The sequence below is a fragment of the Camelus dromedarius genome, chromosome 29 (assembly GCF_036321535.1).
Source record: "Camelus dromedarius isolate mCamDro1 chromosome 29, mCamDro1.pat, whole genome shotgun sequence".
Classification (NCBI taxonomy): Eukaryota; Metazoa; Chordata; class Mammalia; order Artiodactyla; family Camelidae; genus Camelus; species Camelus dromedarius.
In genome coordinates, this window is record NC_087464.1 from 26,689,432 (window position 1) to 26,704,059 (window position 14,628).

General features: G+C 59.5%; 1 long non-coding RNA gene across 1 annotated transcript; it reads left to right on the forward strand.

The window, feature by feature from the left end:
* Positions 1-9,810: 9,810 nt before the first annotated feature.
* On the forward strand, positions 9,811-12,588 carry LOC116149401 (uncharacterized). Its single transcript, XR_010378356.1, has 3 exons — positions 9,811-9,952; positions 10,062-11,557; positions 12,165-12,588. It is a non-coding gene; the product is annotated as an uncharacterized LOC116149401 (long non-coding RNA).
* Positions 12,589-14,628: the final 2,040 nt, after the last annotated feature.

Here is a 14,628-nt window from a genome sequence, read left to right on the forward strand (position 1 = left end):
AAAACAACGTAGGGGCTGCTGGAGGAACCAAGGAGTGGAGAGGATGTGGGGAGGGGGCCTTGAACTCGAGGAAGGTGGAGACGAGGCCAGCAGCATGGAGGTGCCTGTCCTGTCGGCTCTGGGCCCTCAGGGAGGCCACGGCGTGAGGCCGGTGGCTGGAAGTGGGCTATTTGATCAGTGGAGGGCAAACAAACGCTGGTGGGCTCTGAAAATGATGAAGCCCAGGCCTGTCCCTCCCCCTCACAGACACGGACCCTGGGGCCCTAGGAAAGCGGCCTGCCCGGGACCTGCGTGGGGAGAGGCAGGTGCAGGCAGGAGCTGGGTCTTCCCCAAGGTCTCATGGGGCTGGCAGGAGGTGGGGGGCCCTCCCTGCTTGCTTCCTTCCGGGGAGTGACTGGAGCCATCTTTTCCCACCTCAAGCCCCTTCTGTCCTCCTTGCCCCTGGCCGGCGGAGGGGGGTTCTGGGTAAGGCGCAGTAAAGCGAAGACACGCCATCAGCTAAACAAAGCAGCCAAGCGATGTTTGGCAGAGGTGTGGGTGGCTGGGGGCCCCCGAACCTCGGGGTGGCTGTGGGGCCTGCACCCCAGAGCCAGGAAGGCCGTTGTCACCACTCAGGGACCCACTGGAGAGGGCGGGGAGGGGAAACAAAGGCGTGTCCCAGGGATGGACAGTCAGAAACAGACCCGCCTCAAGGGGAGCTCAGCAGGTGACTGGGAACACCTCCAGTCACCACGAGGGGACGCCCAGAGGCCAAGGGCACCTGGCGGCTTAGCGTTGCTCATGGCCGCGCCCCTCGCGCACCAGGTGGGCCCTGCTGGGTTATCACGGAGGCAGCTGCATCGCACTTCCGTGACGTCAAGGTGGGGAAGGCTCCTTGACGGGGTACAGAACCACACCCCAGAGGAGAAGCTGCCAAGGGCATCTGGTTACAAGTGAAGGACTTCAGTAATGCCAACACCAGACAAAGGCCACTGACTTAAAATGCTGACAAATTACCTTTTCTATGTGGAAAGCTTCAAGTCGCCCCTGAGGTTGAAAGAAAACCTGTGTCGGGCCCCCTGGGCTAGGGCAGGGCACCCTCGGGCTCCCTGGCCAAATCCCCGGTCTCCTGTTTCTGTATCGCCTCCGAGCTAAGGGCGATTTTTGTTTTTAAAATGGTTGAAAAAAATTAAAGAAAAATGGCATTTTGTGACACCTGAAAATTACCCGAACTTGAAGTTGTCGTGTCCCTAAACTTCCTCGAAAGCAGACCCGTTCTTTTATGAATTGTCTGGCCGCCTTCGTGACACGTTTCGGGTTCCGGTGCGCGTGCGGCCCCAGTGCAGACCAAACACTCACTCTCCGGCCCATCAGGGAGACGTTCGACCTCTGACAGACTCGACAACTAATGTCTTACTGCACGTGTTTTATTGCGTATTCATCCAGCTACAAACATCGCAAACCAGACACTAGCAGGAGGCTAACACGCAACGCAGGCAGAGAAGCAGTGCCCAGACTTCTGAGAGGCTGTGAAGGCCAGGGGTCAGGCGGCGGCCGCTCTGCCCCTCCACCTGGGCGGCGCGTGCGTTTGGAGTCGCCTTGACAGGAAGACGGTCGCTGCTGGTGGCTCTTCTGGTTCTCTTGGCGGTGGACGGGGCTCGCTGGATGTTGTGAACGTGGAGAGTTCCTGTCGTGTGTAATTCTGTGCTGGAAGCTTACTTGATTCTGTGGACTTCATGCTCCAAGGACCCAAGCCCACACAGCCGCTTTGTGCGCCTGGTGCCTAGGACAGTGGGCGCACCTGACCTCCGTCACCGTGTTACACAAGTGAATAACTGACTCCCAGGCAGGAGAGAGTCACCAACCCCTTCTGGCCAGAGTAGTTATTGCCCTTGCTTGCCTGTGACAGGCTTCTCTGGACCAACCAGGAGAGACTGGAGGGGAGGGGAGGTGCCAACTAGCCTCCATCCTGGTGGGAGCTGCGCAGACGGGGGCGCTGTGGGATGTGCCCCGCCCCCCGGGAGGGCGGGTAGTTCCCCCGAGTCACCATCACATCGGGAGGAGGGGCCGCGCCCCTCCTGCAGGCGTCACCTATACCATTTTGGTTTTCCAGGTGGCTTCTGAAAACAAGCTTCAAAATAGTTCCGTAAAAGGCAACGTGATTGCAAACAGGCATCCCGAACGCATAACATGGTCTCCTGTTTCTGAGTAACTTTTTTAAAAAAAGAACAGAAGAGCAGTCGGTCTGGGGTGGCGAAAGGGTCAGAGAAGCGGCGTACTGGGTAATTCACGAGAGGCTGGCAGGGCACCAGGCTCCAGATGCCAGCCCCTCCGCCGCCTCTGTGACAGTGATCGCAGAGCTGCCTGCCCCCGGCGCTGAAAATTAACTGGGCGTCCCCTTGGGGGCTGTTTTGGCTTCATTTGTTTTCTTTTCCACTTTGGCGAGTCGGAGAGGCTGGGTGTGCTGCCCACTCGCCCGACAGCCCCTGACACGGGAGAGGAGCGTCCTCTCCGTTCGTGGATTCACTTGCTCAGGAATCTCACGCTTGTGGCTGGTCCTGTGAGGGGGGGTGTGTGGCTGAACCCGAGGGGCTTCTGATTGTCCAGGCGTAACAATTCCACTCTCCTCACCGATGTCTGGTGTGGAAACGATCCTGTAACTCAGTTTGGGCTGATGAGGCTTGAGGGCACATCTTTTGAGCTTCTGGGAAAGAGCTCTTAAAAATGGACATGAGGGCTCTCTTTCAGGGTGGTGACAATGTTTTGGAACTGGACACTGGGCATTGTGAAAGTACTCAATGCCTTTGACTTGTGCACTTCAAAATGGTGACTTTCATGTGAATTTCATTTAAAAAAAAAAAGCAAATAATGGACACCAAAGAGGGTCCTCTGCCTTCCTGGTCTTTTCCTAATGCCACGTGAGGATGCCAGCCTGGAACCTCAGCAGCCATTTTGTGCCCATAAGGGCCCCAGACTGGAGACAGACATCAGCGTGCCGAGGCTGGCAGGAGCAAATGTGGAAAGAATTAGCCTTGAGTGCACACAGGAGCAGTGAATTAGCCAACCTTGGGCTACTCCTGTCCTTCAGAGTCTCTCAAACTTCTAACATGGTCATCCTTCTTCTGAAGATATACACTAATTAAATGCCTCATTTATGGCAGCGATGGTCTGGAAACAAGCTAAATGTGCAACAGCAGGGGAGTGCTTAGGAAAGTGGGAAGTCCATTTGCAGGACTATCGGGGAGCTGTTAGGTGTTATGGGGTAATGTTGGGGAGCTGTTAGGCGTTATGGGGTAACGTGGACTTCACGTAGAGGGGGCAACACTCCAAGCTGAGTGCACGCTGGTTGTGAGCTGCAGGACGACCACACGTACCAGAGGAGCCAGAGCCTGAGCCATGTCTGCGTGAGGACCCAGGCGTCACCAAGCACGCTTGGTCCTCTCGTGGGGGTGGCACCCAGGGGCGCACAGCGGGCACTGGCGTGCGGACCCCTCCTCGGAGCCCAGCTCAACGCCAACCCGGCCAGCCTCGACGGTCTGCAGGCACACCGCCGTGTGCTTCCCCGCAGCTCTGGAGGCTGAGAGGCTGCAGTCAAGGTGTCGGCAGGGTCAGCTTCCTCTGAGGTCACTTGACTTGCTCTTAGATGGCTGCCTGCCCCCTGTGTCCTCACGTATCCTCCCTCTTTGGGCCTGTGGGTCCTCCTCTCCCTTCCTTATAAGGAACCCAGTCCCATTGGTTAGCGCCCACTTGCTTTAAGTTACGTATCCCCCTAAAGACCCTACCTTCCCATACGGCCACATTTGGAGGTCCTGGGGTTAGGACTTGAACGTGTGATTTTAGGGGGACACGAGTCAGCCCATCACAGAAGACTGGGATCAACACGAAGACGCCCCCCCTTCTGTAGGTGGGAACCCAGTGCCCCCACTAAAGGGAAGAAGGGAAATCCAGACCAGCCAGGGCTGCCTGCGACGGGGACACAGCCAGAGGACACCCCGACCCTCTGGCCTCCCGAGCACAGCCCTGTGGGGCCTGCCCCTCCCAGCCGCCAGCTCTCGGGCAGCCTCGAGGCTAATTGCTTGGCAAGGATGCCACGGGGGGAGAGAAAAGGCCTGGAGCCGGCTCTGGGCTGCAAGATAGGGCGTATCCAGCCCAGAGCTTATCAGCACGCGGCTGGGTCGGGATCCGGTAATTAGAACAACATGCCCAGAGCAGCGCGGGCATCTGCCCGCCCTCTCATGCCCCCAGACGGCCGCCGGCTGGCAGCTTCAGAAAAAGAAGAAATTCCAGTAAGGGATTAATGACTTAATTATAAATGCGGCTTGGAAATGGAAAGGTTACTAAGAGAAGGAAAAGATACATGCTAATAAGGACACGCTGTTAACAACGGAATAAAGACTCGTTGTTGGCGCCGCTGTAAACTTTTCCAAGTTGGGTAATAAAAACCACCTGGCCTTGGGAGGGCTGGCTGCTGTGGCAGCTAGCGCGACGTCTTCCCCGCTTCTGATCACGCTCCCTGCAGGCAGGGGTTTGCTGGTACAATCGGCCAACAGGCCTCGAACCACCTAGGAAGTGCTGGGTCTGTGCCCATTTGTCAGAAGGGCACACCGAGGCTTAGGGCAGCCATCAGGTGTTGTCAGGCCCAAGGGGTGAGTCTGACTCAGAGCATCTGAAGGCCCATCAATGGGAGAACCAGACAGAGCCAAAAGGAAGCAGGGATTCTGGGAGGGGACTTCGGCCATCGCAGGTCAAAGACACGGTCCTCCCACCCTCGAGGCTACAGACGTCGCCCCGAGCTCGGAGCACGGTGGCTGCAGTGGTGGCCTGTCACCTACCCACCGGAAGACTGTCGCATGGAGTGGTCCCCTGTGTCAGGGGTTATCAGAGGTGCATTATCCACATGAAGTTCATCTTTGCAAACCTCTTGGGGAGCATTACTGTCTCCCCGTGTCCCTGACAAAGAAACAGGCTCAGAGAGGCTGAGAAGTGTGCCCCAGGGCCCTGAGCTGCCGGGGCAGAGCCGGGACGCACAGCGTGGGAGCAGAGGCTGAAAGGACCCCGGGCACCGAGCTGCTTTCCTGCTTAGACCAGAGGCTCCTGGAGGGCAGGGCCTGGCCCTCCTCACACACGTCTCAGACGCAGCGCTCCAACCTCAAACCCTGAAGAAGCTTCTGCAGGGCCTGGGTCACCAAGTCGGGCTTCTCTGTTAGCTGTGCCCACGTGTCTGTCCCACTGCACTTGCCCCAGAAGCGGCTTCCCAGAGTTTTCTAGAGGGCTCAATGCTCTGGACAGCCATCTGAGGGCTGATAGAATGTGGGGAGGAGGGGGCAGCTCATCCCACCTTCGCCTTCTCTCTTCTGCCCCCAGTGTAGGGATCCTGGAATTCAGTGGCGTGGAGCAGATCCTGGCAGGTGGTGTCAGGGGTCCCGGGTCCCCGGGGACTCGGTGGATGGCCCTACGGGATGGCTGCGGGGCAGCCGGGCACTCTAGGGAGAGGGGAGGAAAGGTCCCCCGGAAGGAGATGGGAGGCAGAAGGTTCTCGGGCTCAGCCAGCCTGTCCCATGATGCCTGCCCTGTTCACCTGGGGACCTAGTGCCTGGCACACAGTGGTTGATCAGCACGCAACAGTGGAATGTGCAGCGTGTCAGAAGAGTAGCCTTAAGGTGCTCCGCAGCGCTCGACCCCCTTAGCGATGCTGGGATCCACTGCCGGCTTGCACCCCTCCAGTCCTGGGGCGGCCTGTGCACAGTGGTCAGAGACTTTCTTCACGTCCTGAGCTGGAGCCCACCCCTCTCACCACTGCGCCCGTGCCCTCAGAGCCACCAGAGCCAGTCCACGGGAGACAGCAGAGCCGCTTCCCCGAGCTGTGTGATCCTGCTACACTTCTGAGCCTCTCTGAGCCCCAGCTTCCTCATCTATGGAATGTGGAGAACACCGTGCTGTCAAAGGTGGACACACTTACACACAGCCACCCGGCACCAGATGGACTACCTCCTTCAGGTGCTCCAGTGCCCACCGGCTCCTCCCAGACCCAGCACCCAGTCCCCACTTGTGAGTGGCCTGACTTGTCATGGTGCCCAGTGGCCCCCCATCTTGGCCCCTCTCGTCCCCGGCCAGGCCCGGGGCTCAGACTGACCCCAACACGGGGCATCACTGGTCTACCCTGCTCCCCAAGGCCATGCCCGCCAGCCCTTCCGGCTGCCCCAGGAACTGCCACTGGGGGAAAGGGGGAGAGAATGGAAAGGATGGGGCTTCTGGGGACACCCAATGGGGGAGCACCCAAGAGGGAGGAAACGAGTGTGGGACCAGCTGTGCTGGGGTGGAGCCCAGTCTCCAGTTCTGGTCAGCCTCCTCTGAGCCTCGGTTTCCCCGTCTGTAAAGTGGTGATAGCTCTTCACTTGCGGGTTGCTATGGAGACCGTCTGCAGCGGTCCTGGCTGAACAGTGCTGTTTCCATTGTTAAGTGTGCACTCAACTGCTCGTGGCACCTGATTGAGGGGCCTGGGGCCTTTCTGCTTTGCTTTGTTTAACTAGTATTTTTGAAGAGAACTTTAGAACCCCGGGGAGTCCTGGCCCCAAACCAGGCCTCAGGCAAGAGGGCGCTCAGGCCTCCCAGCTCCAAGGCCTGCAGGTCTGTCCCTCCGGGCTGTGGCCCCGGGCCAGCTCCAGCCCAAAGCGGGTCAGCCCTGCCATCAGCTGTCTCCCGGGAAAGGGGGGGTGGAATTGGCAGGGGCAGAAGAAGGGGCGAGAGCAAAGGAAAGGCTGAGGGCGGGGGGGCAGCTCATCTGAAACGGGGAAACTGGTGAAGTCTCCCTCTAATTAGAGCGGCTGCAGTTTTAATCAGTTTCCTCGGCAAAGCCTGTTTGCGTGTTTTCTATCATCCAGCCAACATGTTAATTAGGAGCATAATACTGATAATGACTTTCACTTTGGGGACGTTAAGAGGGAGGGGCGGAAAGGTGGAGGGGGCAGCCTGGGGTCGGGCACGTGGGCTTGCAGCGCGGGCCGTGTCTAGGCCCCACCCCGGCGCCCGGCGCCGGGCCCCTGCTCCTCACCAAGCCTCTGTCCCCTCACCTGCACCGGGAGGGCCGACGCAGTTCCTCCCCCGCGAGCCGGCCCGGAGCAGGTCGGGGGAGTGCTGCTTCCTGGCTCCTGCCCTGCCTGCGTTCCCCGTGCCTCTGCACTGCCTGGGGTCCCCACTGCCCCCCCAGCAGGGAGCAGAGCAGGGGAGGGGTGGGAGCCCGAGGGGCCCTGAACCCCACTGAACACCCAGCTTGACGCCCAGAGCCCCACGCAGGGAGGACCCCAGCCGGTCTCAGGCTGAACGCCAGCTGTCCTTCCTGTCCACTGAGGCCTGGGGGTGGGGCTGGGGGGGCTCCTATGAGTCCACATTGTTCCCACCTTGCAGCCGAGGCTGTCCAGAGCCAGTGCGCCCCTGGCCCCCCCGTCACAGGAGTCCCCCAGGGCATGAGGAAGCAGGCCCCCACTGCACACCCTCCCACCTGGTTCCCAGGAGGGCACCTCCTCCCAACTCATGATCACATACCAGGAAGGAACCTTAGACATCAGCCAGCGAGTCTCCGTCCTCCCTGGCATCGTAACCAGCCTCAGCTCGTACATTCTGTGACAAGGCCCTCACACCCACTGCTGCTGCCTGGCCATCAGGCAGCTTGGGTTCCTCTTTACTTGGGGTTAAAATACTCCTGGTTTGCAGCGTTAAGTCGTTGGACCCAGCCCTGCCCTCCCAAGACACAAGTGTAGGCTCTCCTCCATCAGGGAAGTTCACGCTGAGCAATTTGAAGCCAGCTGTCCTGGGCCCCTGGGTCTTCCTTTTAGGCTCTGTGGCCGCAGCCTCCAGACAGGGCCTGGCAGGCCTGGTGCTGCATCTGTGGGTGCTTCCCGAACACCCACGATGCGCCAGGCACCGAGGCCAGGCACCCTCCACAAGCGTGTCTGAGCCCGAACCCTCCCCGCGAGCTTGCCAGGCAGGGCTCGGTCTCCCCTCTTCACAGCCGAGAGAACGAAAGCTCAGAGCCCTGAGCGTTACCTGAGGCTTCTCATGACTTAGTCACCAGGAGAGGCTCGGCCTCGTCTTAGTGTCGCACCCCATGGTCTTCCTAAAAGAAGCCCCAGGGATGGTTCATGCAGCCGCTTCTCATCCAAGCTGCTTGCAGGGAGCACTGCCATCTTCCCTGTTCTGAGGGGAGAGCCTGAGCCTCGCAGACGTCAGGGACATCGCCCTTGGTCCAGGACTGCCCTCGGGGCAAGAACCGCCAGCCTCTTCGGACCCTCGCAGGGCACCGCCCACCACTCCAGGGGCTTGGATGACGCTGGCTTATCGCATTTGCAGGGGGGCGGTGGAGCTGGTCCCCCAGTGACGACTGGCTCCTCCTCTCCTGGCCCCTCTTTAAAGTCCCCGGCCCATCTTTGCAGCTCACCTTCAAGGAGAGGCTGGTGAACCCTTTTAACTGCAGCCAGAGGACTTGGCCATGTTCCGTTGCCCGGGGTCAGACGCGCTGCGCACCTCCCAGCCAGCCGCAGACAAGGCGATTACGAGCTAATTAACTCTGTTTCCAGAGCCCCAGGTGAGCACTGACCAGGGGTAACCCTGAAGGCGGCTCCCGGGAAGGCGTGGGAGCAGGGACCCACCTCTCCTTTATGGTCACAAAAGAGGGATTCTTTTAAATGGCAGGGGGCCCCGACTCCTCCGCTGGCCTGTGGTCGTTACCCGGTGGCTGGAACAGGGTCTTGGACCACAGAGGGTCAGGCTGGGGCCGTGGCTGTTGCAGAAAAGGAGACAAGCCCTGAAATGGCGTGGGGTGCGCCCGGGTCTCCTGAGGGTCTGTGGCAGGCAGGGCAGGGACGGCCGTCCGGCCGTGGGCCTCTGGCTCTTACCAGCTCTCAGAATCGGCAGAGGGGTTTGGTTTATTCGTTAGTTTGGTTTGCCTGGGGGTCCAGCCCTCTGCACTGGCTGCCAACCAGGCTATTACCTGGCTTCTTCCAGACACTCAAATTCTCTTCCTTTAATGACGTTATTTATAATTTAGGTGTCAGGCCCAATTGCTGAGGGGTGTGGGGTCCCAGCACTGCTTCTTGGCACGTGGGGGGCCCCAGGTGAGGAGAAGCAGGGTAGGGGAGAGCTGGGGCGGGAGGGCCGCTGGTGGTGGCAGCAGCGCTGACTTGTTACGTAAATACCTCATTCAATTATTCCTCCTCCTCCCCACCAGCCGCTAATCACTCCTGACTGGCTGGTTCATGAATATTAAGCCCAGCTCCCCTGCTGGAGCATCCCAGCGGTGGCAAACTGGCCTCCAGGGGAGAGAAGAGGGTCCGAACCCCATCTTTAGTGGGTCCTGGAGCCTCAGAAGGAAGCCTTGGGGGCCTCCTTTCCATGTACCTAACACGGGGTGGGCTCAGTCAGTCCACGGAGACAGGGCCTGCTTCTGTGGAGACACCAGGCCAGACTCAAACTTGACTGGCTGCCTGCCCTGAGACAAATGATTCCACTTCTCTGGGCCTCAGTGTCCTTATCTGTAAAATGGGATAGCAACTTTGACCTCATCCATGGTCGTGACTCAACCGACACATGTAAGATGTGCCTGTACCATACATGCAGTTAGGAACTCCTGCTTAATCCTCTTTGCAGGCTGCAGAACCCAAGCTTGCCCTCCGGGAGCTCAAGGCCTGGTTTCCAGGGTCTTCTGCTGAGGAGGAGGAGGGAGCCCTGGGCCCAGGGGGAAGGCAGGGCAGGCAGGAGGCGGAGGCTGAGGAAGGAGAGAAGCCCTTGGCCCTGGGGAAGTGTGGAGGGCTTCCTGGCAGAGGTGGGCTGGGCATGGACTACAAAGATTACATTCCTTCATTCACTCACTCAGCACACGCTTACTGAGCACCTACTTTGTGCCAGGCACTTGGAATATAGCTGTGAACAAAGGAGCCCAGAGACACTGCCCTTGGGAGCTTGCGCTGGTGGATTGAAGGTGGGCTCCGCTCCCCTCCCGGCCCCAGGGACTTGTCCAATAGAACAAGGCAGAAGTGATGCTCTGAGACCAGGTCAAAAGAAGTCAGCTTCCATTTGTACCTGTTTAGAGCACCCACTCCGGGAGCCCCAGGCCCCCCCGTCCTGCCCAGCACGACCTCCGCCCTCTCGCCAAGGTGTGTGTGGGGGGTGGGCAGCCAGCTTGGACGTCCCATCCCAGCCACACGCTGAAGACCCTGGAGCATGCGACAGCAAAGAGCCCCCAGCAAGCCTCGCCTGAGTGCCTCACGCACAGGATGGTGAGATATGAGTAACAGAAGGTTTGTTTTGAGCTATAAAACTTCTGGAAAGAGTATCTTACAGATGACAAGCACATTATATGGGGGAAGCTGGACTGCCAGACACCAAACAACGAGCCTCTTCGACGGTGACGAGCCCTGCCCTGGACAGTAAGGGAAGGCCAGGAAGGGGGAGTGTGGGTGAGCCTGTGAGCGTGTGTGCACGAGTGATGTTAGTGTGCCCAGGGAAGCACGCACGTGGGGGAAGACAGCTGGGCAAAGACCCAGGTTGCTGAGAAAATGCACTGATCTGGAAGGGAGTCCCAGGAGAGGAAAGAGCTGGTGCAAAGGTTCCGCACCAGGGGCGCACCTGACTTGACCCTGGGGCCGGCGGGGCTGGCGTGGGGCGGCCGCAGCCCGCTTGCCCACACAGCACCTCCCTCCCCAGCAGCCGGCTTGCACGACAGTCCCATCACCCGCCTGCAGGTCTCACCCGCTATGAGCAGTGACCATCCCCTACCAGCAGCGTTCCCGTTCCACAGACTGGGAAACTGAGGTCCAGAGAACGCTGAGCCCAGAGGCCCGCAGCTTCGTTGGGAGAGCTGAGAGGTCTCTCTGTAACTGCAGCCTCCTCTCCTCTCCCTTCCTTCCAGAACGCCTCACCCGCACCCTGCTCCCTGGCTCCAGCATTCTCCCCTGGGGCCTGCCCTGCCTGCTGAAAAGCTGCCCCAGGCGGACCCTCCAAGGGAGCCCCCAAGGCTCAACCTGAGAACCCCCACCCCCGTTCCTGTGCTGAAAATGTAAGGCCATCTGGTCCACTCAGGAGGTGGGCAGTCGGGGGTGGCTCTGAGGCGTGAGAAGTCAGAGGAAGGCACTTACACAGACTGAGCACCTCCCAGGACGGGGGCCGCCCCCTGGGAGGTGAGACCCACTGTTACTGGCGCTGAGTGGGCACTGACTGTGTGCCAGGCCGTGCTGGCTCTGTCATCTCAGGGACCCTCACCCCTCTGAGGTCAGCGCCGTGATGTCCCAACTCACAGATGGGGAAACTCTTGGCCCAGGGTCTTCCCGTGAGGAGGCCGTGGCGGGCGCCACGGGCCGCAGCTCGCAGCAGAGAGCCCCGAGCAGCTTCCTAATGTCAAGCACAAATGCCACCCCCGAGGTGAGGCTCCCACCCGCGGCGGGCTTCCGCCGCCACCGTAGGCCCCAGACGAAAAGACAGGAGACCTTCCAGAACTCTCCAAGTCATGCCACGAAAAGGACCTCCTCCTCCTCCGCAGCCAGGCCTGGGCGAGCCCACAGGGAGCCGAGCATGAAAACAAAGCAGGGTAAATGCTGGCAGGGTTGGGGGGTGAGGGTGCAGGAGAGACTGACTCCATTTCTCCAGACAGCGACAGAGGACAGGGAAGGGGGGCGGACTTGACAAGGTCCAGTCCTCTGTGAGCCCGCGCTCGCCAAGCTCAGAGAAGGAGAGAGAGGATGCCTCTGTTGGCTGAGGTCGGTGTTGTTAACAATTTATTAAGGATGATAACTACATAGTCGACATTGATTGAACCCCCCCTGCACCAGCCTCTCATCACAGCTCGTTAACTCCTCACAAACAGTAGTGACGGCCACTTTACATTGTGGCTCAGAGAGGTCAAGTAATCTGCCCAGAGTCACACAGCCCCCCAACAGACCAAGCCCAGCTCTTTCCCATCCCCAGGCCCATGCTCTTCCCCACTGTATTCTGTATGGAAGAACAGACCGTGGCCCTTGCATAAGGGAGTTGCATTTAGCTGTTCACAAGCCCTGAGGGGTGTGATCTAAAGTAAAGGCGAATTCGGGGCGTCTGTCTTCAGGACTCACAGCTACAGAGGGCTCTGGTTTTATTTGTGCGCGGTCTGGGCTGAGCCTCACAGGAGGCCCTTGACGTTAACATCACCCTTTTTACAGGCAGGCGGGCCGAGGGCCCCAGCTCCCCAGAGTCTCAGCAGTACCTGCGCAGCCGGGACGGGAGCCGCAGCCCGTGGAGGCAGGTGGGCCCCCGGCCGCCGACTCTTCCCCGAGCTCCGCCGCAGCTGCTGTGGCCGGAGCGTGTGCCCGCCCAGAGGACCGCACCGGGGACCGCGCTCCGCGGGAGGGCCAGGCGGGCCCCTGCGGAGAGGCCTCTGCTCGGGGCGCGGCCTTGGACCTTCTCCTAACCCGAGGTTGGGCCGGGGCCGGGGCTGGGCTGGGCTGGGGGCCCCCGCGCTCACTTCACTCCCTGTGGCACCGCGGCCTGGTTTCAACCCCGCAAATAAAAATGCCTTACATGCTTTTTTAAAAAAACTACTTAAAAGGAAAAAGAAGGTCATGATGTGGCACTTCAAAGCACAGTCCCCAGTGGACCGACTCCCTAGTAATTAAGGAGAAGGAAATAATAAAGAGACGCTTTCATCCGTCTGTTTGGCAAAGAGTTAAAAGCCAGCACCCGGAGTGGGAGGGCGGGGCTGGTCGGTGGGGTGGGGGGGTCAGTGCCCGCAGCGCCCCCTCCCGCCTCGGGCCGTGGCCCGGGTCCCCCTCGTCTCCACCCGCTGGTGGGGCCCGTGGACTCGGAGACTGGACGCCGACAGCCGATGCAGGATGGCATTCTGTATGAGGGACTCCTCGAATTCTGGCCTCTGGGGGTCCTAGGGCCCAGTCCCCCGAGGACAGGAGGGACGACTGTAAGTGATCTATTCTGAGAATCACATGGGCACACAGGCTGAAGGCGGGCCCTTCTGGCCCTTCAGCCAGCAAGTCTGCTCCCGGGAAGGCAGCCTTCAACCGCCCAAGTGCGCCGAGGTGTCTCTGCAAATACGTTGGTTGTAGTGATGTTTGTAACCACGAAAAATTAGATAATACTTGAATGTTGATTGGGGAACCCATAAATTCATAAATTAGTTCAATGGAGTGATAATACAGAATTGTGAAGAAGAATGGTGAATCTGTGTGCAACGGGGCACACGCACAAAGGGCGTGTGACTGTCCCCGGGGGAGAACCGTCCCAGACAGTGTGACTCGTTACCTGGGAGGAGACTCACAGGCTTGAGGAGTTTTCTGCTTTCTGTGCGGCTATGTTTGAAAAAGTTCACCTTGCCTTTTATATTTCCAGGCAGAAGAAAAACATGGTTTATAAATAAATGGTGAATTAAAACAGGAAAAAGGGTAGGTTCTGTGAAGCCAGAGGGCAGGAGCAGCGTGGTGAGGGCTGGGGCTGAGGGGCATCTGAGTCTAGAGGCAGCAGGGAAGGCGCTGGTGTGGGGCATCTCTGAGGGGCTCAGCGCCCCACCCTCACCCCCGGGGCTCCCTGGGGGAGGGCACTGGAGGGAAGGGAGGAGAGCTGGCTTCACGGAGTGAGGCAGAAGGCGGGGGGGGGGGGAGGTCCCCGCGTGGAGGGCGAGCTGGGACCAGAAGGCCTGTCCCACACCTTAGGGTTTTACAACTCACACGGTCCAGGCACAGAGATACAGAACAGAGAAAAGAAGACACCTGGGGCGCAGAGGCTGTCTGGCCCGGGTAGAGGCGCAGGGTGCAGGCGGTGATGGGGAGAGAGTAGCCCGGGCACAGGAGCTCGAGGCCCTGGGGGCCCACCTGGCCCTTAGATGCAGTGCTCATCGCGATGGGTCTGGGAAGAGCTGTACTCCAAGGGCCAGACCCTCATTTCCAAATCTCTGAGGGTCAGGGCCAGAAACCTTCATTTTAACCCGATTCCCCCATGGTACTCTGCAGTCTGAGAATTAATGGTTTAAAGGTTATAAAGCCCACCCTCTTTGTTTTAAAATGGGGACACTAAAGCACAGAGAGGCTGAGCCACTTGCCCAAGGTCACACAGCCAGTGCCTTGCAGAGCCAAGCTAGAAGTCATGTGCTTGGTCTCTTGGAGTGTCCAGGGCTCTGTACTTTGTCTTCCTTCCTCCCTGGCCGGGCTGTGGTTGGGACCATCTGAGACCCCCGGCCCCCAGCACAGAGGTGGTGCACAGCCCACCTCCCTGCCGTTTCTCCAGCTCCACACCCTCCAGGCAAACACGGGAGGGAGCTCTGAGCCCACAGACTTCCGAGCCTGTACCTCAACTACCTCAGCTTGCTTTCCCGTAAATCAATTTCCCTAAATCAATGTGGAATCTACTTCGGCAGAAACATTAGCTGGCCAGGTCTGCTCGATTATTCTAGTGTTTTGTCGGTCAGGTCAGGGTTTCCTGGCCCTCCACACTTGCACGGCTCCCTTCCCGGGGGGCTGATCGAAGATCACTGAAGGGTGATGGTTGGGGGTGGTACATAGTCAAAGGCCAGCCACCCGACTCTGATCCCTCTGCCGCCTCCCCCCGAGCCCCCTGACCCGGCCAGGCTGCCAGCCTGCCAGCCTGCAGCCCCCGAGTGCAGGTGTGGGTGGCTCTGCT